This window comes from Motacilla alba, chromosome 1 (assembly GCF_015832195.1).
Source record: "Motacilla alba alba isolate MOTALB_02 chromosome 1, Motacilla_alba_V1.0_pri, whole genome shotgun sequence".
NCBI classification, from domain to species: domain Eukaryota; kingdom Metazoa; phylum Chordata; class Aves; order Passeriformes; family Motacillidae; genus Motacilla; species Motacilla alba.
In genome coordinates this window covers 87,777,110-87,800,730 of record NC_052016.1, presented here as the reverse complement: position 1 = coordinate 87,800,730, position 23,621 = coordinate 87,777,110, and positions in this window count along the sequence as shown.

The window sequence follows — 23,621 nt, the reverse complement described above, 5'->3', positions numbered from 1 at the left end:
GCTATCCAATCATATTATGCAAGTTCCTTTAAACAACAACTTAAAATTAATAGTAAACAGAAATGTGTAACCTTCTAAGTGCGGTCACTTAGAATTTAAAATGGCAAAAAGATTTTAATGCATGAATGCCTCTTACATGATTACTTATATTAAATAACATAAATAAGTTAGATGCATATTTATATATATTATCCATAGACTTTTTTTAATATTTTGAAGTTTTTTGAAGATTTGTTTCACTTATATATTGATTTTGTTATGGATCCATATTACCATTCAATAAGTTTGTTTGCTGTTTCTCTTTTAGATGGGCTAGAAAAACCGCTAGTACTTTATCATTTTAGTCAGTAGTTCAGTTCACTGGAACACAAGGAAATATGTCTTACTAAGATCTGGACAAAATAATCTAGGCATAGAAATGGAGTAAAACAGGTACTTTGCTACCAAACCAGAAGTGCTTCCAGGCACCTTGGGTCAATCTGCACCTGTCCATGAAAATACGCCTCATGATTATTTGCAGCAAGAAGTCAAGGGTCTTTACATGGCCACTTTTCTCAGCTTATGAACTCTGACTCTGTTTCTCCTGGTGTGATAGTTGTAATGGGAACAGCTTTTTGAGGAGGCAAATTCATATTCTAAAACTATTCACAGGCTCCCAACCAGCACTATCTTGCTAAACCTTCTAAACCTTTGATTATTAATAGTTTAAGGTATAAAATAGGTTTCAGAATATACTTCCCAGGGCTTCTTTTTTCCTTTCAGTCTTAAAATATCTTTATTGTCCATACTAAAGCATCAGTAATTGTTCAAATTCTTATTTTTCTCTCTGTCCAAGGGACTGTAAGTATAACAGGATAGTGACTCCTGTGAGTGGCCAGCTGATTAACCATGTGATCACCACACTACCTTCCATTTTACCCCAATATATATCCGCCCGTAATATCCTTTGCTAAAGGCCTCAGGAACAGTAATCATTGCCTTGGCATGTGGGAAAACAGTATTTTAATACCATTGTATTAACTCTTAGAGGGGGTTTTTACCTGATTTGTTATTGTTTGCCACATTATCATTGTGTCCTCCTCCTTATGACTTTTCACAGATTTGTTGACATTGCACACATTGACTATTACCTCCCAAAACCCTGTCCACATCCTCTTAATCTCTTCTGTCACTTTTAATTCCTAAAACTCCTGCTGCCGTCCTTAATCTTTCTTGCTCCAACTGCGTTTTCATTTGGACCTCCCCAGGTGTTCTCTGATTTCAGGTAAAAGCTGCCTCTGTTTCCCTCTTTAACATCTAGTAGTTATTCATAATTTTTTTTTTTTTATGAATAATTTTTGGTTTAAAATCTGGACTCTGCATTCTTGTCTCACTTTTAAGATTGACCTGTCTGCTTTGAGTTCTAAGGATGCTGATGTTTTACTGAAAGATCAAAGGAGCAGACAAAATTTAAATACATTTAAGTGAGAGAGGGCTTATGATAGAAAAACATACCAAGGAAGCTGGAGGTTGAAATCTGACCATAAAAATGTTAGATTAGAAACAAAATAAAAAAGGTTGCGTAACTTTTTCTAGACAGTTCTGTAGGAAAAAACTTTAAATCCACATTGGGGAAATGAGATGGGGAGAGATTTGGCTGAAGTAAATGTTTCTAAAAGTATTTAATTGACTGGAAATTCCAAGAGCCTATCAAATATGTTTTAATCACAAAAATTCAGCCAGGCCTAATAATTAGCTACCAGAGCAAATTGAAAACAGTTCAGTCTCCCTCATTAGAAGTTTTAAACTAAAGACTGAGCACCTCCACTAAGGCTGACTGATGCTTCTGCAAACTCATGCAGGTGATAATAGGAATGTTTTGCTGGACTCCTACTTATGGAAGCAGTCAGGCAAGGTGGTTAAAGGCCTTCTTGTCTTAAAAAATGCTAAAGATATTATGGTTATAATATTTTGTTTATATGCACACTGTTATTTTTTGCATGGTTTTCTTATTTTTTGCTTATTTGTTTCAGCTTTGTTTCTATGTCTCACTGCTCTGGATATATGAATTTGATCTACTTTTTAAACACTTTAGAGGGTTCACTTGCCAACAGTGTAAATATTTTCAGGTGCTCATTTTAGCCATCCATCCAAAAGCAAGAGCTCATGATATCTCTTACTGATGACCTGTCCCTATTTAGAAATTGCCATTGAGACAGGCACAAATGCTAAATCTTTCCTAAAAGTATAAAAATTGACAAAACAATTTTGAAATAACTTCAGAACCTTAATTTGCTTTACATTTATTTAAAAAAATTAAAAGGAAGCTGAAGAAAGAGTTTACCATGAAAATTGTTTGGTGAAGTGGTTCATCTTAGGGCAATTTCAAGGAGAAAACAAATGTCCTGCAAGTTAACAAAAGTGTCCAAAAACCATTACATAGTGGAATTAAATGTAGGCTTCAGACATTATGTAAGAGGAGACTTTTTTGAGCTGTCTAGTTTATCTTCAAGCTGGCATCACTCCACTTGCATCAAAGTTCTGCAGTGGAAAAGGTGGTCCCTCTTGCTACCACTGTTTTTTCCAAAGGACTTTCTGCCTCTTTCTTTCTTCTCCCAAAAATTGGAAATAAGCTGCACAGTTGAAACAGTATGGGGACAGAAAAGAGTTGATTCAGAAGAAACTAATTACCTCCTGTCCTTTGTGGATTACGAATATGTCTCCCTGGAGGCATTCTGTAATAATCAATTAAGCTCTGGGTAAAAAATGTTGCTGAAGAATTTGCATGTTCATTGAAAATCCTGTCGCTACATCTCTAGCATGAGTTACATAATTCACAGTTATGAATTATAGATATGTAGAAATCTTGCACCAGACAGTTACCAAAATCATTTTTGTACATTGAAAATTCTATTTATATTTTTACAAAAGGGATGTGACTTTTATTCACCTCTGATTATACTAATTGGAAGTATAAAGATCACCTTATTCCTAAGTTGTAGTTACAAATGGCCATATTCCCTCTTAATTCATGCAACAAGAGTTTTCACTATTGTTCTCTCCCCTATTTCTGTTCATCAGAAGGAAATGTAAAGCTTTATAAAAATATATATAAATCAAATATGCAATATGATTTATAGTTCAGAAACTAACATGCATAAATTAAATGGAAAGTGGACTAAGCTTATTTCAAAAAAATGTAACTCCCAGGAAACATCATAACAGTATTTTTCATATACAAACCTTTCCATTCTCAAGAGTATCTATTTTCTGGTAAAAAAAAATAAAGAAAGGCATGCATTTTCCAGTATTCTATTTATTTATCTGGTTGGAAAATATCTTTCTATTAGAATGGTTTAGGTAGAAAACTTTCAGTCTTGTCCCCTTTTGGATGTTATCCTTCCAAATTGTAGTTATTTCTAACATTCCACTCTTTTCCTCCACAGAACTTTGTATAATTAAATGCTTGAAGGTATATCTTTTCTTGATTCTGTGTCTCCAGATAAAAGTTTTGTTCTCAGCAAGCTTGATAACCAAAAGATAGTACTGTTATAGTTTTCTCTGAGAAGGGGGGATAGAATTGTCTGGTTGAACAGTGCTTGATTTTCAAAGAACTCTGACTTCTAGGCTTACCTAATTAGACCCATTTTTTTTCACTGAAGTCTTTAATTTTGTTCTGCTAAATGTGAGCCAATTCTGTTATGAGTGAATAAAATAATCTTCATGATGAAAGAATGTCCCATAATAAGGATTATATGAAATTAGACTAATATCAGATAATACACTCTATGGGAATTGCAAAAGGCAGCATAGAAATCTTGAGGATCATATAGGCTTTTATCCAGAAATAATAAACTATACTGTGCTCTGGTGAAACACAAAAACATGGTTATCAATGAAAATGTCTTTTGTACAACCCATATAAAAATTGTAACCAATATGAAATGACAATTATCAAAACAGTGTTGAATGATAAAGGCAGAATTAGGGGAAAAAATAGGTCCTGCACTGGGGTCAAAACAACCCCCTGGAGTGCTACAGGCTGGGAGCAGAGCAGCTGGAAAGCAACCCAGCAAAAAAGGACCTGGGGATGCTTGGCAACAGTGGCTAGACGTGAGCCATCGTGGGTCCAAAGGGACAAGAAGGCAAATGGCATCCTGACCTGTATCAGCAATAATGTGGCAAGCAGCACCAGAGCAGTGATTGTCCCCTGGTAGTCAGCCCTGGTGAGGGCACACCTCAAATCCTAAGTGTAGTTCTGGGCTCCTCATTACAGGAAAGACATTAAAATGCTGGAGTGAATCCAGAGAAGGGCAGCAAAGCTGGCGAAGGGTCTGGAGCACAGGCCCTTTGAGGAACAGCTGAGGGAGCTGAGGTGTTTAATCTGGGGGAAAGGAGGCTCAGGGGTGACCTTATCACTCTTTACAACCACCTGAAAAGAGGTCATAGCAAAGTGGGACTCAGTCTCTTTTCCCAGGCAACCAGTGATAGGATAAGAAGAAATTTCCTCAAACTGTGCTAGGGGAGGTTCAGGTTAAATATCAGGAAGAACTTCTTCACTAAAAGGGTTGTGAATCACTGCAATGGACTAATGGGAAAGGAGTGGAATCACCATCCCTGCCCAATAGCATTCAAGAAATTATTGGATATGACACTTTGGTGCCAAGGTTTAGTTTACCTGGAAAGGTGGCAGTTTGTCAAAGGTTGGATCTTGGAGGTCTTTATTAGAAGGATACTTCACAGACAAATAAACATGATGCTTCGAAAACATTGCAGTATATGTCAGAGAAGGAAAAACCTTGCACCTGTGACAGAATAACAACCCATTTATAGGAGAACCTTATAAGGCAATTCAGTTCAAGGTGTGCTTTGTCCAGATGAAGGCTCCTTAACTCTTCACATCCTTCTCAGCAATGAAACTATAAACTCAGATCAATTTCTACCATCAGGAAAAAGTTTCTCAGATAGGAGTAGTGTGGAATAAAAACATCTCCCTGCAGTCTTGTATAAGAACCTATATTGTCTTCTCACTCTCCTAAATGGAAAAAAAAAACAAAAAGCAAGCTGTTTCCTTCAGGCTGTATACCTTTAAGTCTTAGTCTTCAAGCATTCCTATTTCACAGGCCAGACAGCTGAAGAGAGCTGTCTAACAGGAACAATGAAGAAGGCTAAATCAATCAAGTACTTGTTGGTGACTGTAGGTCAGCACCAATACTTTCCTCCAATGCTCTATTTTTTGACAGTTCTGCCACAAACTGAACTGTCTCTTTTTATAAAATGAATACCACCTACTCATGAAGCAACTTTACATTATTAGAGGCACCAGAAAATTCACTATACTCCTGTAATTTCCACTGATTGCTCAAATGCCATTAAATAAAAATTACCCTTATTTAATTCTTCCTTCCTTTGGTCCTGTGGTTTCTCTCATGCAAAAAAACCCAGCTATAATATGTGCAAAAATTCTATCTTGTCACTTAAACTGTTTCTGGCAAATTCCTAATGAGTTTTTATCTTTGTCCAATTAGTTATCATAGTCTCTATTTGGGAATAGATAGTGATGTTGATGTGAAAAATCTAGATTAGTAAAGAAGAATTCCAGTTTGAAATGCGTGGTTATGGTGAACTTTTATAAGCTCAGTGTGTCTCCAGTCATGATTTCTGGGTGTCACAAGTAGCCAAGTAGAAGAATTGGATACTGCACTTCTTATTTCTTTGATAAAGAAGAGTAGTGCAAGAACTCTTAGATCTGTGGTACCAAAATGGTAAAAATGAAGAATCTTCATGATCTTGAGTAGCATGTGTCTCTTTACGTAAAGAAAATAGTGTAAACATTTCAATAGGGTGAGGATCATTTGAATTCAGCAATCTGTTATATAGTATCACATAATAAGCCTCTGGCAAATGTAATGAAAACAGCAGGTCAGGAAAATTTAGTGAAAGCTATGAAAGTATTTAAACTGACACATTTAGATGGTTTATGTACTTCTTAAGGATAAGTGTGTGACACAAATAGTGCTAATGGAAATGTAAATCTTTTTTTGCATGCTAATTTCACTTTGAAGCAAACTCATATAAAACTTTGAGAAACAGTCGTCCTACACAATATACATTGACTAGCAAATGCTTTTATTGCACAGCAGTCATCTTCATACTCTAGCTAATTCTGCAATTAAAAATCAGTCACACACAAATAATGTTGAATAATGTCTTCCAACTCAAGTGTTGCCACATGTATTCTCTACAGGAACTAAATTCAGTGGTCAGAAAATGCTGTAACAGTATGTTCATATTAAACACAAATGTCAATGTTTCAAAGAACTTTTGCTCATTTCTGTGGCAGCACTTAGGTGTCACCAGTAAGTCAAAGGGTTTTTTGAGAAAAAAGATATTAAAAAAATAATCAAAACAGATTTTTTACTCTGAAATGCATGATGATAACAGTGAAGAGAATGGTCATGGTGATAATTATTGTTACATAAAACTAGCCTTCATAAGTTCCTACACTGATTTCTTCCCTACCTCAAGATAAAATGAAAAATGGAAATGATGAAGTGTGATGAACTAACTCCCCCACCTCAGATAGGCTTATCTCTAGGTTTGAATTTCATTCCAGTAATATTTGATACCCAAATTTTCTTGTTATAAAACTGTAAATTAGAGATTTGATTAGAAAACTTCTCCCATCCAGCCATTCCTAAATTTGCTCTTTGTTCATCAGGCCATTCACGACATGTAACAACTGTTATATCAAGAATTATACTGCCTGTGACCTGCAAATATCAGGTCTTGTGACTGTTTTTCTTCCTGGTAGTGTGTTCATATCATGTCGTATTTGCACCTCATGTGCCTGATTGGAAAGTATAAAATCAGTTATTTGTACATGTACAAATGTACAAATTTCCTTATGCCATATTCCATTTAATGAAAGGTTGTGCAAGAGCTTATTGGTTTTGAAATTGTTATGGATACATACACATATTTAATACAGTTAGTAAAATTTTCTTTTTTGCATTGCTCTGGATTTTTCATTTGTTATCAAGAATGTAATTTTTTAATTAAAATCTAAAATAGGCACAGCAGGTTTCTGTAGATTTGAGTTTGAGGGGGTTTAAAGTATTTTTTTTACAAGCTCTGTGGAAATTACGTATTTTTAATTTTAGAGGAACCTTACTGTGCAAAACTTCAATTCTCTACTGAAATTTAAGGTGAAAATTTTCAATTGGTTCAGTTGCTTGTGTAATTGAAACACCATTTTTTCTTAGCAAAGTACACGTGGTAGAGAGCATTTCTCTTTGTACCTTCGTGTGAAAACCCTTTCTTTTTCCCTTCTTCCAAATGTTTTTCTGTTGATTAAAAAATGTTCATGCACAGTGTCTGTGGAAGAATCTTAAGTTCAAGGGAAGGAGTGGGTCATCCAGGGGACATTCAGTGTTATTAACAGACATTTTATATGGATCCTGGATGTCATACAGAGCTCTGAGTGGAGGCTTTGCATTAGGCAGAAAGATGGTAGAGACTTTATTCTACCAACAAAACGCAGTAGGTATTTTTGTGGTCTCAAGCACTGCCACAATGTAGTGTCTACTAAAGCTGCAGTCAAAAATTCAAAATAAATTTCTTGATATGTACTTAGACAAGAGAGCAGAGATAATTAAATTACATGTGTTAAAAATACGGCATATGGAAAGATGTGGAGCTTCCAGAAAATATTAAAACAGGTTTGGGATTTTTCTTGTGGTGAACAGGAAATCCACCCCTTCTATTGATATACTAAGGAATGCTTTGAAACACACATACAAAAATGGATAATTTAATTAGACATGCTGCTCCCAAGAGACATAGAAAAGGAGGGGGGAAGCCTTGAAAAAACACTGTACTAATTAATAACTAAACACTACCAAATGGAAGATATTTGTACAAAATTCTTTTTTGTTTAGATGCAGCCTTTTCAGCCCATGCATGTTTAAGTTACTTTTAGGCAGTCACAGTAAAATCTCAGCTATTCTGTTAACTGGACATGAGACAGATTTATATAAGTGTTATAATATTAGATACTTTGAGGTTAGAGTTAGCAGTTATAAAATACCTCAGACTTTTCTCCTAGAAAAAAAAAAAAAAAGTGGGTTAGGTTTGTCAGCAGAACTGATCTGATTTTTTCTTCTACTTTTCATAAGAATCTTTAGAATTAACAGCTTAAATAATTGTTGGATGCCAATCTCCTCATTATGAAATATACATTTTAGCTTCAACACAAAACAACATTTAGGGGCCAACATTTGTATTCGTTAAAGTCAACTGTCAATATTTCAGGATAATTTTCCTGCCATGATTGCCTTCAGGATTTTGGATCTTTTTATACTATTGAGGCAAACTGCAGATCCTGCAGTTCACAGAATCATAACATTGTTAGGGTTGGAAAAGACCTTTCAGACCATCGAGTCCAAGCATTAACCTAGCACTGCAGTGTTTACCAATAAACTATGTCCCCAGGTGCCACATCTAAATGTAATTTAAGTACCTCCAAGGATGCTGACTCCACCTGGGCAATCTGTTTCAACACTTGAAAACTTTCTCAGGGAAGAAATTTTTCATAATATCCAATCTAAATTTTCCATGACACAACTTGAGGCAATTTACTCTTGTCCTATCACTTGTATACTTGAGGCATGATACCTCACCTCCTTGAAACTTCCTTTCAGGTGATTGTAGAGAGCAATAGGGTGTCTTTTTTGTACTGAGAGGCCCGAAACTGAGCACAGGATTCAATGTGTGGCCTCACCAATGCTGAGTATGAAGGGATGATCATGACTCTAGTCCTGTTTGCCACACTATTTCTGGTTCAGATCAGAATACCATTGGCCTTTTTGGCCACCTGGGCACACGCTGGCTCACGTTCAGTGACTGTTCACCAGCACACTCAGGTCCTTTTCCACTGGGCAGCTTCCCAGCCACCCTTCCCCCAGCCTGTTGAACTGTATCAGGTTGTTGTGACCCAAGTGCAGAATCTGATACTCATACCACTGTCCTTGACATATTGATCCAGCCTGTCCATATCCCCTCTGCAGAGCCTTTTGCTTTCCAGCAGATGCACACTCCAGTCCAATTTGGTGCTGTTTCCAAACTGACAGAGGGTGTACTCGATCCTCCCATCCAGATCATCAATACAAATATGAAACAGGGCTGGCCCTAGTACTGAGCCCCAGGGAGCACCACTGGTGACCAGCTGCCAGCTGGAAGTAACTCTAGCCACCACAATTCTCCATGCTCAGCCATCCAGCCAGTTTCAACCCAATGAATAGTGCACCCATCCAAGCCACAAGCAGCCAGTTTCTCCAGGAGAATGCTACGGGAGACAATGTCAAAATCTTTGATAAATTCCAGGCAAACAACATCCAAAACTTTTGTCTCATTCACTAAGCTGGTCACCCGGTCATACTATGAGATCAGGTTGGTCGAACAGGACCTGTCTCCTCTAAACCCCCATTGGCTGGGCCTGATCCCTTAGTTGTCATGCACCTGCCTGTGATGGCACTTGAGCTGCTCCATGACCTTTCAGGCACCAAGATCAGATTGACAGGCCTGTAGTTCACCAGATCCTCCTTCTGACCCTTCCTGTACATGGGTCTCACATTTGCTAAGCTCCAATCATCTAGGACATCCCCAGTGAGCCAGGACTGTTGGTAAATGATGGAAAGTGGTGGGTGAACACTTCCACCAGCTTCTTGAGTATCATTCATTTAAGCCTGTTTTTATCAAGATTCTTGTATCTTGTCTTAATTTTTAATTTAATTAAGAATTGAATCCCTATCTGCATATTTCAGAAAATCTTGAAGTGTTTTATAGTTACCATTGTGTTACTGCAGTGATTCTTTCAAGAATTTATTCTGGTATATTTGGATTAGTATCTATATAGTTCACAATTAATAGAATGGTATTCTTAGCTGGTAAAATGAGATTTGCTGCCATCATAATCAATGAAAAGATTGTTATTGGAGGTTAGAATCGGAAAATCTGTCATCATGGTGCATATTGTGGCAGCTTCTGAATTTATAAAGGAGAAAGCACAAGCATATTCTTTGTTCAAATAAGCCAGGATAATTTATTTTCCAGATATTGTAATAGGGGTCATGGCTGGAATTTTGGCAGCCTTTTGATTCTTCATGTAACTAACAACATGCATTTAAACCAGATGGAATCATGACCTAAAGTTTTTCATTGAAACGAGTTCTTTGGCTTCTGTTGTTTTGGTTTTTTTTTAAATTAACCCACTAAATGCTGCAAGAGAAGTAATAAACATCACTGGAACAATTTTGGCTGATGTGTTGGGTCAGCTGGAAGTAAAGAGTCTGTTTCCATAAAAAGATGAAGACGTCTGGATTTGTTAATGTTCATTAGTGGAGACTGGTGTGTGGTTTATATTTCACTTAGATCCCTTTCTTTTGTGGATTGAATGGTTTGTAAATATTTTTATCTTCAAAGTCTTGTCAATAAAAAATGCTCTTTTGCCCCTACTTTTATGTTATAGGCTAATAGGGAATGTTTAACAAAACTGAATATTTAACTATAACAGATAATTAGCTATTTCTGGTAACCAATAATCAGTTATAAATGCATCTTGATGACAATTTAAATTAAGTAGAGCAGTTTTTCAATAATCAATTATTTTTCTTTTGATACATAAATATTTTTGGGTTGAAGAAGAAACAAAAAAAAAAAAAAAGAAAAACCCACAATCAAAACCTTATGGCCATAAATAAAAATGAAACACAAGATTAACATAACCAATAAAACTAAAATAAAAACTTCGGCCATGCAAGCTTCTCTTCTAGAATACATTCATTGGTTTCAGATAAATGCTGCTGCTGTGACATAAAGTAGCTAAATTCATTCACTGCTGGAGTTTAATACAACTGTAAACTTTTATGTACAAGTATATTGGATACCTACAAATGTCTAGAAATAGTGGCACTTTTACTGGCTTTTAGTTGAGTTATTTTCCTTCAGTTGTTATGTGACATTCTGTGTGACATTAATCAGACATTTTCAATTGCTCTTTGCATTGCTACTGCTTTTAGCTCTACTTTTTGGTCCATATCTCTAGCCTAATTATAGACAAGTAGCAATGGAGACTGAAAACATATTTGTGGTTGCACAGAGTTAAACAAAATAAATACCAAATTTCCTGCTGAAGGATCACACCTGCTAAAGGATCTCTTTAACCCTTCTAACGCATGAAGGATAGCAAAGATATCCAAGGAATGACTGCTTCTTAGATTTGCTGCTATGAAGAAATGAAAGGCAGAGAATTAGAAGCAATCAGATCCAATGATGGGTCTTTAGAGGCACAAGTTGTATGAAGATAATATGTGCATCATTATGTGTAGGCTGCTATCCTATGTAGGAATATTCAGAATTTATATGAACCAATCTTAAAATTGCCTGCATTATTTGTATACTTGACTGGCTTCTTCTTTCCATGGTGACAATGACTCCTAATAAGCTGACAGAAACCAGAACAACATAGAAACACCAGAGTAACTAAAAACTACCCATATAAAGGCATTTGAAAGCATGCATATTTCTGAAGAAATCTATCAGGATTAAAGGATATCGCTTCAAAAATATATCTTTTAAAGTGTTTGGGATGCCAGACTGCCTTCAGACCTGTGTTTCTAAGTTTTTCAAGGTTTCCCTATACTAACTGCTGCCAGTGTCAGTCACTCCCACTTGCACAGGCTTCTTTTCTCTACAAGGATTCTCTAATGCCATCACCGTTTTCAGCACTAAGTCTACTCATGCAGCAAAGCCTGAAAAATACATATGAATCAATATCCTTCGCTTCTTCAGATATCCTGAAATGTTTTCTTAAGAATCTAAATTTAAGCATGTATTTAAATGTAGACAGCCAGGTATGCTATCTGATGGATATTCATGTACTTACCATCTCAAAATTATTACTATTATTATTATTTTATTATTAATATATATTTATTTATTTCTTTATTTTATGTCTAGGCAACTTTAAAAAATGTGAGCCTCTGGGGCAATGATTAATTCCATACTGGGGTTTATTTAATGCATCAATGCAGTACATAGAGATATAGGGCTTTGGTCCCTCTTCCCAATGTTATCCTTATTCTTTATTCAAACATGATCGTAATTTTAAATACTTAATAAATTCCTCCTCAGACATGCTCCCTTTTTCTTACCCTGTTCGTAGTAATTTTCTGCATAGTCTCTGAACAGTGATGAGCGTCTTACAAAGGTGAACTGCTCCACCTGTTCCTTCAATAATTCTCCATCTCCAAGATGGATTCAAAGGAGATAGTAAAGAGGAATGATATTGCCTGCATCTGCATGTTAGTGAGATGATCAACCTCATGAGCATGTACTAGAATCTTGAGCACTTTTTCCCACAGTCACTTCATGTATGGAAAAAAAAGATTTTTCATTTTTTTTTTGTATTGATGATTGAAGTTTTTTCCCTTTACACTCTTGAGAAATAACTCTGGGAGTTTTTTGTGTTGTACATAATGAATCAAATTTGATTTGAAATTTTCAGTATTAAAAAATAGAACAATGTGATGATACCATGGGGATACCTAAATATAGGAAGTCTCTGCATCTGGGAGGTATTTTTAAATTTTCTATATTTTTGTTTTTGAAATTCTGTCCTACTTTCAATAAAACCAATAGTAAATTTTTCTTATTTCAGCTGTACAAAAAAAAAAAATAGAACCATAGGCATTATGATTGTTCACCATAAAGAGGATTATAACAGAGGTCCTTTTAATCTGACATTCATTTCCTAGTGTGTATTAATAGCAAAAATAAAAGAAAACCCATAGGTAACAAATATAGGGAACATGATATTTACAGGAAATTTCTTCCTAGCCACAAAACTGAGTTACCTCAGTTCCTGAAACAGGGGTTCATATTCCTCCCAGAGTTTTAAGTCTAAAGTAGAGTATGGATGATCTTATTTTCTATTAGAGTTTCTACTATTTTCCACCAATCTTATCCCAAGCTAAATGCTAACTTCAGTTAGAAAATAATAAAGGCTAAAACAGCCATCTCCTTTTATCAAATTTAAATTTGTCTTTTAATACTTTTACTCAGTCTTCTTATTTTAGGAAAAAGAATTAAATGTTATTTATATTTTCCAACCTACACGTTCATTGTATTGTATGGATCAGATTTGCTCTGTTCAACTTCAAAAACCACAGCACAATTAAAAAAAAAAACAAACCTGAAGTCTTCCTGAATTTCAATATTGACCTGAGGTCTTAGGCCCTGTCTCTTGAGTAAATTAATCCTTTTTTTTTCCCCAACTGACTTGTGAAAAAAAAAACAGAAAAATAGCACCATGGTGGAATATGCTTATTCTAAATGTACACTAAATATAAAGGCTAGATTAAAAAAAAAAAAGAGATTTACTTGACAAAAGTTTCTATTTTTGATTTGCCAATAGAAATGTTGCATACATTCTAAGAAAATAAGAAATACATTGATGATAGTATCTGTATTACATCTACCAAAGTAAAGGTCAAACACCCTACTGCATATCTTAACTTTTAAAGTAATGCACAGTTTTCAATATTTACATATCAAGTTTTGGACAGGAAATACACCTTTATGACAGGTGACCTTATCTTTGTCTGAAAGAGATATATGTTAGAGCTGTTCATCAAAATGAAATACATTCTTTATAATTCTGTCACTGTTACTAGGGTAGAATGGCATATCTCCATTTAATGAATATAATTTAGTTTTGAAGACTGAAGTTCAAATAGAGAAAAATACAATTAAAAATTATGACATACTAGCATTACCTATTTTAAGGTAAAATTGATAAACAGTGTCAATATAGTTTTTTAGTCTATGATTTTCTGTAAATATTAATTGTTGTTTCAGTAAATTATCAATATATTCCAGGAGATAGAACAAATATGTACCTGAGTATTTGAGTTACATCTAAAACTACTTCCTCTTAAATGTCAAACAAGTAATGTTTTTGCCAAGTGACCAATTTACTTTGAGCGTTTTACTCCAAAACATAAAAGTCTGTGGAAGTCCCAGAAAAGAAACCTTCATTCCAATTACATGTCAAAATTTAGGTAAAGTCAGAAAGTCAGACATTGGACTTTAAATAAAGTACGAGGGGAAGAAGGGACCTTACCTCTCTCCATTTTGACAGCAAAGTAAAGTCAGACAAGACTGACAGGAGGATGATAAACATCAAGCCAACAATGCATCCCAGTTGTCCCGGTCTGTGGAAAAATTCCAAAGGCAAACGTTAAATTTACAATGGAATTACAATAAAAGTCAGGTAGGCATGCAAAACTTTTTCCCCTGGTTTTCAGACAAGTATGCATACCTGTTCCAAAGGCTTTGGGTTTGTCTGTGCTTTCTAATCCATAATCTTCTAAACATACAGCACAGACTCTGTGATGCCTAAATTACACTGCAAGATAAACTAAGTATTCATAAGGAGATGGATGCAGCTTTTAAGAGTATAAACTTATTTTCCTCAATAAAAGGTTCTTCCATCCATTAAGATAAATGGTGTTAAAAAAATTTCGAGATTCAGTACTTTAAGTATTGAATTTTAAGTAAAATTATTCCAGGGTACAGAAAGTAATATCAGATATTTATTAATCACTGATTCTTTCTCAGAAGTCATATTCCTCTACAAACTTTCAGCAACCAGTGGATGTCTTCTGAAAAGATAATTAGTAAGGAAAAAAATCTGGAAGGACCCAACAGACCCAGCTTGAGACACATTTTCTATCAGTTGTCAGTGCCATGGCTGTGCACATTCCCATGTGCTTTGACTGGTGCTTCCTGCAAGCCTGCAGTACCATCTCTCAGGCTGAATTTGCAACAAGTGTTCTCCAAGGCCAAGAGGTTAAATCAGCTCTTGGAAGGCTCTAAAAGCTGGTCCGTGGTATATGGCAATATCTTGTAGTCAAGAGCAAGGAGGAGGAGGGTGGTAGGAATCAAAACTTTTAGTAGTGAGAAGCTGCTTCATTTTTGCCATGAATGATACAGTTAGGATCATGTAACAAGTATGTTAGAGAGCAATAAAAACTAAAACAGAAGAGCTTTGTTCTGATACTCCCTGTTTAACAACATGACTTCTGTTCTCCTCAGTAATAAAATCTGAAGTGTGCCACTTTATATGTGCCATGTTTTACTGTACAGCTGTGTGCCATAGAGGGTTTTAATGTGACATCATACCTTTTATGTCTTAAGAAGTATAGCAGTAGACAATGCAATCTATGTATCTGTTTTGGCTTCATAGTATAAAGTAGGTCAGGAAAAGAATATTTATTTTGGTAACAAATGTGGTGATGTCATTTAAATGACATGTTTTATATAAGAAATATTCCACAATCAATCAGGTATAACCTAGTGTTTTTAAATAGTTCACAATCAGGGTACCTCAGATACAAAAAAGTCATCATAGAGAAATTGAGGCAGAAGACACATCTGTAAAATTTATTAGATAGTAAGATATTGGTCATTTCAGGAGGAAAAAGTCAGATTAGACACAACTGCACTCAACTTTATGCCAATTCTCTCCAACTCCAAACTTCTATGAATTGGTTCAAAAAAAATAATCAAGCCAATCCTAAATGAGTCACTCTTATCTTGTTTACAGAAAAATATTGTTAAAGATGATTGGTTTTCACATTTTTCTCCCTACTGTTTTCTTTTACAAGACTGAATTGGGGATTTATAAAAGTCTTTAAAAACTAAAGTGTTCATTCTTTTTTTGCTTCCCCACCCCTTTTTCTTCATTCAAAAATGTACAAGGGAAGTGATATCAAATGTTCATAATGGTAAATTTAATTACTACATTGGAATATGAACCCCACAGGCAAACAACCCTGAATACTGGAAGGGCAAGTGTGGATCTGAGTAATTTCTGACTCTTGTCTAGAGTATTTAGACTGCACTAGTGCTGCTTTCTAGGTTCATTTCATAATTCTAAATCATTGTTCATTTCTTTCATCTAAACACACATTTATTAGCAGGGCAGGGCTTATTGGCAGCAAACTTTCCTCTCACAGAGGTCAGTCTCTGATGCTGAAAATGGTGGCTAATGGAGAGGAAAGCTTCAAAGGGAACATCAAGACATTTTGAGAGCAACAGGGGCAAATTTAAGGGAGTTAATTGACACTGCCATAAAAATGGGAAACACCTGAGCAAATACATCACAGATCAAAAGAGAGAGAAATGACCTACAGAAAATCAGATGGAAAGGAAAAAAAGGAAAGTAAAATGCATTCCAAAACCTAAGAAACTCTGCGTGTAACTTTGTTACATTAGTTATAGAGGTGCATTCAAGCTTCAAAAGTCAGATTTTGTATACCTCAGAGTTTAGGATATTAAATCTACTGTTTTGATTCACACCCTTTTACACTTGAAAGTATAAGCTTACTGAAGAAAAAAAAAATTACTCTACCCTTTGATAACCAAAACATTTGCACTGAAAAGCTTTTGTTATTAATATTCTAAAGATAAAAACACATTTTTCTCACTCAGTAGGAAATACATATAAAGGTTGATAATTTTTTTTCCTATTATTTTTCCTTCTAAAATATCTAGAGGTTTGTTCTTGCTACATGTCAGGTATGTTTATGAATGGCAAAGCTAACATTTACAAGACATCCAATTTTTCTACTAGTTGATAATAAAAATATGAAATTTCTCTGCTCTTCCTCTTCAATAAAATGGAACCTTAGGTTATTTTTCCTAATTTTTTTTGAAGACCTAGAAAACTGAATTCCTAAAAAAATTCGGAGCTTGAAAGAAGAACAGATTATAGGAAATGACACCCAGCATACAGAGTCAGATACTGGAAGTAATCTTGATAGGATGCAATAGGTGGCTATGCAGATATTATCTTAATCACATATATATGCTCAATTGTTTTCAGTCACATGTAATTCTCCTACCTTTATCTTCATTTTATCTACTTAATTTCCAGATTTTCTCACAGTGAGCTTATTTTCGTAGTTATTGGAAACCACTGACCACCTTTAAAGGGCTATAAAAATAAAAATAAGAGAAACATAATGCTTCAAAGATGATTATTCTGAAAATATTATGTCATCCAGCAGTCACTTCCTAAATAGTGATTATTGAGGTACCTTCATAATCAGAAGTACCTCCATGGTTAAATATGTGACATGATGATTTTTTTTCGCAGTTAACACAATGACTATTAAACAGCCCACTTATGTGAGCTTTTTCCATTCTGTGTAATTGCAAAGTTAATTATGATCATCATAACTAACTCTTAGTTACAATGAATGTCAAGTTAAAAATTGTGTGGCTTAAAAAGTGTAATGTCAAGCTCTTCATTTAGAATAATTTTTCTTTCCAACAGATGAGCAGAAATGAAAATACTTCCTCCTTCCTGGTCCTAAAAACCTATTCATAGTTATATCCCAAAATGCTGGATTTCAGGATAGACTGGATGAAAATAAGATAAATCAAACTAAATATTTGCTGCATACAGGAGCTGAGGCCCTTCTAACTGGCTATTCTGCCTGTGCTAAGCTTCCCCAAGTGTCAGTGTGGCCATAGCTCTCTACTCTCTTACACCAAGTCCAGGAACCAGTCAGAGACGCATGATAATGGTGATTTCCTTGCAGACAATGTTAAGAACTGCCAAAATGTGGAATTCCCATTACTCAAAACATTTATTAGAAGTGAGAAGAACGGTTTGTTTTTCATTTTAAAAATATGTAGTTTCAAATCATCTGTCTAAAATATTTTGTAGAGTCTGTTCTAAATTGTAAACAGGTAGCTTTGATGAATAAGTTTATTTTTGTAGGCAGATGTCTCTAATTTATGAGACAATAGATATAGGGAAAGACCACACCATCTTGGTCACCAGGAGTTCAGTAGGGCTTTTTTCATTGGTTGCAGTAAATGTTGTGAATATGTAACCATAATACCCAGATTCCTGGCGACCTGTACAAAGCTAACAGTTTTAATGAAAAACAAGAGCAGTTAAGCATCCATCTTCCATTATAAAAGGGATTTTAAAAGTGGTCTATTTATAACCTCACATTAAACTTAAAACTAAGGGAGCAAGTATTGGTGGTGGAAACATTGGCATTAAAGCACTCCAGGAGTTTTATCTCGCTGTTACTGGCTCATAAAAAGACAAGAACTTTTGTTGCTTTTAGTTGCTTATGCCACAGAGAGTTTGAAATTATATAAACCATTATAAGGCAGGGTCTGTGCTTCCAGACTATCACAGGCATACAGAAATGGATAAACTTTCACACTGGAATTAGTTTCATTATCTCCCAGAAAGAGAGTTGTACACCGCCTCAAAATACAAAACTAAGTGTAACAAATACTTATTACTCAGGAGTTAAAGATATGTTAACCCAGGAAAATAATAAAAACTACAAAAAGCAACAAGAACAAAAATCCATTCAGTTTTGGAAAGCTTCTTTCTGGTAAATAAAAGTCAGGCCAGAGATGTCATCAAAGGAAAAAAAGAAGCTTGGTTAACTGAAGACAATGACAGTGAACTTGATGTGACTAGCCATTACATCTAGTGGCATTCTAACATGTCCCTCTGGAGTTCTCACGAGGCTGTCAGATAGGACACAAGAACTACAAGAGACTATGCCATTTGGAGCAACATTTGATGGTCAGGAAAAGAACATGCTTCCCTTATATAAAATATTAAACTTATACACACACACAAGTTTATGTAATTTCATTTTAATATAATTTAAAAAGGAAAATTAAATATTCACATTTTTGAACTCAGTTAAATGAGTCAGGTTTTCAGACTACACAGATAGACAAGTCCTGTTTACAAAACAGAAAAAGAAATAATTCAAAATTATTTATACTAGATTAGACTCAGACTATTTTTTCATCGTTTTTCTGTCTTCAACATCACATATTCACAGTACTTGTCTTTTACTATGAAAACAATTCATTTATCTCTAGAGCTGGAATAGAAATACCTAATGCTTAGCAAGTGAACAATACGGTGCTTAGAGAAAACTGCAGAGCAACTTCAAAAAAATACAGAATAAATGAGTTCCAGATGTTTTTCTGTAGGATGTCACAAGACTGCTGATTAACTTAATCATATCTGTGAATACCCTCTAATGTGACCTACATACAGAATTAAGTCTAGGGTCTTTACTCCTTGTTAGAATCTAGCCACATCTCAGATTCTGGGTAACTGGCCTCAGCTGGTGTGTGACTTCTCCATGTAAAACTTCTGTTCAGACCACCTCTCCTTGAGACAAAATACAGTAGAGGCAGAATCAGCACTAATTTAGAGTCTCACCCTTTGCTACCCAGCACCATCCAAGAATAAGAGTTTCTGACTACAGGATCAGATGAATGTGATCCATTTAATACAATGGGTTTTGTGGAAGCAAAGAGATGATACTGCTTGCTGCGTTATATGCTTATCAGTTTAGGACTAATTTCATCCAGAAGAGAGGGTCTTAATATCACCAATAATTCTTATTGTTACAAGATCCCACTCAGATAGTTTATTTTAGAATCACATTAATTTTCAGCTTTATGTCATAGTCATCCTGTGATAAATACAGTATACAATTTCTTTTTCCTAAGCTTTTAATAAAAATTCTTATTAGTTGTCCTTTCCATGCAAGCTGGTAAATTAGCTGGTAAATTTCAGCACATTTTGCTAATTGTAATAATCCAGATTGTTAGAACAACACAAGCCTTATGGACTACTGTCATGGTTTGACCCCAGCCAGCAGCCAAGCCCCACACTCAATCACTGACCTACCAGTAGAAACAGGTAGAAAATCTGAAGGGTAAAAGATGGAGAATTCATGGGTTGAGACAAAGACAATTTAATAGGGAAAGCAACAGCCACACACGCAAGCAAAGCAAACTGACAATTTGATTCAATGCTTCCATGGGCAGGCAGGAGTTCAGCCATCTCCAGCAGAGCTGAGCCTCATGACATGTAATGGTGAACACCATGAGTCCAAACATGACACCCCTTCCTCCTTCTTGCCCCCACTTTATATACTGAGCACTATGCCACATGGTCTGGAATATCTCTTTGTCAGTTGGGGTCACCTGTCCTGGCTGTCACTCCTCCTAACCTCCCATGCACCCCCTGTCCCCTCACCAGCATGGCCATATGAAAAGCAGAAAAGACCATGGCTCTCTGCAAGCCCTGCTCAGCAATAACAGGAACATCTCTCTCTTATCACCCTTGTGTTCAGTACAAATCCAAAACACAACCCTATACCAGCAAATAATATTATATCTACCCCACGGAAAGCAACACAAGAATCCTCAAAATCCTTCAGTACCTTTCTCCCCTGATTTCTGCCATGCCTTAGTGTCAGGGTCTTCATTTCAATCTTCAGTCAAGGAAGTTATTTCCCTGGAACATTGATTGACTCCACTCTTAGAAAAGAACTACTTTTTTTGCTCATGCATTCCAATAATAAAGGATCTCTAAACTGCTCTCATAACTTTCATAGGGTCTGGCTTCTAATCATTAAAATCTCTTCTGTGCCCCTAGGAAGTCTGCTGAGGATCCATTTCTGCAGCTGGGTGTAGTCATATATTTCCTCATAGTGCTGGTTATTCCATTGACAATTCAGCTCTGCAGCATTTTCCCTGCTGTTATGTCCATTTCAGCCTCAGATGTAGCTTAGCAAGATTCATCAATGTGTTCCTGGCAGGCAGCAGAAACTTCAATTTCCTGAATCAACTCAAGGATCAGTTTTCAAATTTTTACTAAAAAGCAGGTCTTACTAATGCAGATTTGACTCTTCTTGATGTGGATGTGAATTTCTGGCCTTGTCTTCTCTTCTTTTGCATTATAATCCTGTTTTCATGTCTTCTGTAGTTCATGCTCCTCCTTGCCCTCTCTTGCTACCATTGATACACATTTTTCTTTTGTATAACTTTTTTTTGTTTGGTTGGTGTTTTATTTTAAATTTGTTTGTTGAGACATTCATTTGTTATTTGTTGTTCCTGATATTTTCTTTCTTCTTTTTATTTTTTTAACACCACCAATCTCAAATTCCAGCAGTTGGTGTGAACACTTCTTCATTCTTGCTCTTAAAAGAAACGTGACCATCTCTGCAAAATTGCTTTGAATAAAAATGAACATTAGTATTGCCCTTGTGGGGAAAAGATACATACTGCAGTAATAGTTTTAAAATAGAAAATAGGTAAAAATAGATAATATAGGTAATAGCATTTAGTCCAAAAATTATGATGAAATATAAAATGAAGAAGAATTTAAGTTGACAGATTTTGTTACAATTTGCAAGCATACATAGGTCTTGCAGTTATTTTTGTGGCCACCTGTTACATTCTCACAGAGTATCCAGTTGTACAGAAATCCTATTTTTAGAGTAGTTTAATAGAACACAATTATTATATTCAACAATAGCTATCATCTTCAAAAAGATTGAACTCTTAAAGTCCTTGGAAATTAAATCTTTATCATTTACAGTTTTGATCAATGAATAAAATTAAGATTTTTGCACTTCAACTAAATAAAACCTGTTCCATGAAACTAATAAATTGCAGTGAGCCATTCAGAGTATTTGTTGTTGGGTTGTTTTGTTTGTTTTTTTTTAACAGTCATTTGTTTTAAATAGCCATATCTTAAAATTGTTAAAGAATAGTTTGACACAAATAATCTTCAAATCACGGACAACTGTCAACTGTGCAACAAAGAGGCACATTTGAAAAGGAAATTATAATTATTCCCCTCATACAAGCTAGACAGTTGTACTTCTGAAACACCAGGGCTTTTAAGTGGGAGCTAAATTAATCTTTATTAATCCTTGTTATCATGATTGCATAATGTCTGGATTTAAATGTCTGATGTACAGCACTCTTTTTCCTGCATCTTTGGTAATCAGAAGTGTGAAAATAAACCTTACACTTTAAAAGAAACACTTCATTTGAAAAAAATAGATATAATCATCTGTACTATTAAAAAAAGTTTTACTTCACACAAGAATAAATATACAACATGTCAGAGTTTCAGACTTGCTATTTTATGTTAAAATATGCACTGCTACATGTCAGAGCTGTGAAAATGGGAGGTAAAACAAGAAGGCACTTGGCCAAATAGTTATAGCAAGATTTTTTTTTCCATTAAGATTTTTATTTTTGAGAATACTGCTCCTACAATTTAATTACAGCATTTAAAACACTCTCTAAAATGGTCTCTGTGTGCCCTACTGAAACTTCAAACTACCCTAATTAATGATTAGATCAGAGTCAAAAACAAAAACAGGTTTGAGTTTGAGTCTTCTTGGGCTTTTTTACAAGCTTCTAAACTGCAGAAATGAGCAATAATTCAAAAAAAAACCCACTTTCAAACAACAAATACAGTGTATAAAGACATTCAAAGAACTTTCTACAGACACATCATTAGTTTAGAGTTAGCTTTACATTAACTTTACCATTGTAAATCTAAATTTTAGGAGAAGAGGGGTACTAACTTTATTGCAAACATGTTCTGCCTAAAGAAGCTTAAAGAGAGTTCTCAACTGGAAAAGATTTCTTACTTGAGTATGTTCTCAGAAATGAGTGAAGAATTCAAGTTTAAAAAAATTCCATCAAAAGAATATTTTTCCCAATGTGTGTTTGGGCTCTTAAAATAATATTAAAAGTCAATTAAAATTATTATAGACTTAAATTCATTTGGTCTTATAGAGTATGAGTAAAGCAAGTCTATTTCTCTCACTCCAAGGATGTATATTTGTGCGTTTGCTTCTTTTGATTTACGGTGTTGTGAGAAGTCAAATCAAACTGTAGTTTCATGCTATATGGATGAAATGTATTGTATAAATAATTGAAGACATATTTTCAGAGAAATATTGACTATTGACTTCTGTTTAGACAATTATGCTGATACAAGATTTTTACTAATTCAAGGGCAATGTGCTGTGAAAAATGTATATGTACTGTTTAAATGATAATACAGACCTTGTGCAAATGTCTTTTACAGCCTTTTATGTCTCTAGTTGCTCATTCATGATCCGTTACTGTTTAAAGTTTCTCTAATAAGTGGCTGCATCTTAAGGGTTGACACAATATGTTGGGGAAGAATAACTACATCTACATAGGCAAAACAAGCTGTTCTTGAGAACAGCTTTCATAAACTAGCTTAGATTAGATGCAAACTGGCTTCATTTCTATAGCATGTGTTGTACCTCCAATGCACTGCTGAGCAAGGACAGCCTTGACAATGGGTATGTCTTCCTTGTCTTCCTTGCAAGTCACTGGAATTTCCTCCAGTATTTATAACACCACATGTGACCTGAGACATCTTCTCAGCATCAGGATAAATATCACTATAGAACAGATTTTGTAGAGAAAGAGCCTTTGAAAGATTACTTAATTCTCATATTGTACAGTTTTCAAGCATACAGCAGGAGTAGGAATCCTCACAGAGATCTTCCAGTTGAAAAAAATGGGAATTATGTTTTCTGCTTGCTGAAACAAATGCCAGTTATTTGTTGTCCTGTTTATTGCAGGAAGCTTATACATATGGGGGGATTTCATTGGCCTATGAGAAAATGGCTTTAAACTGAAGAAGGGCAAGTTTAGAAAGACAATAGGAA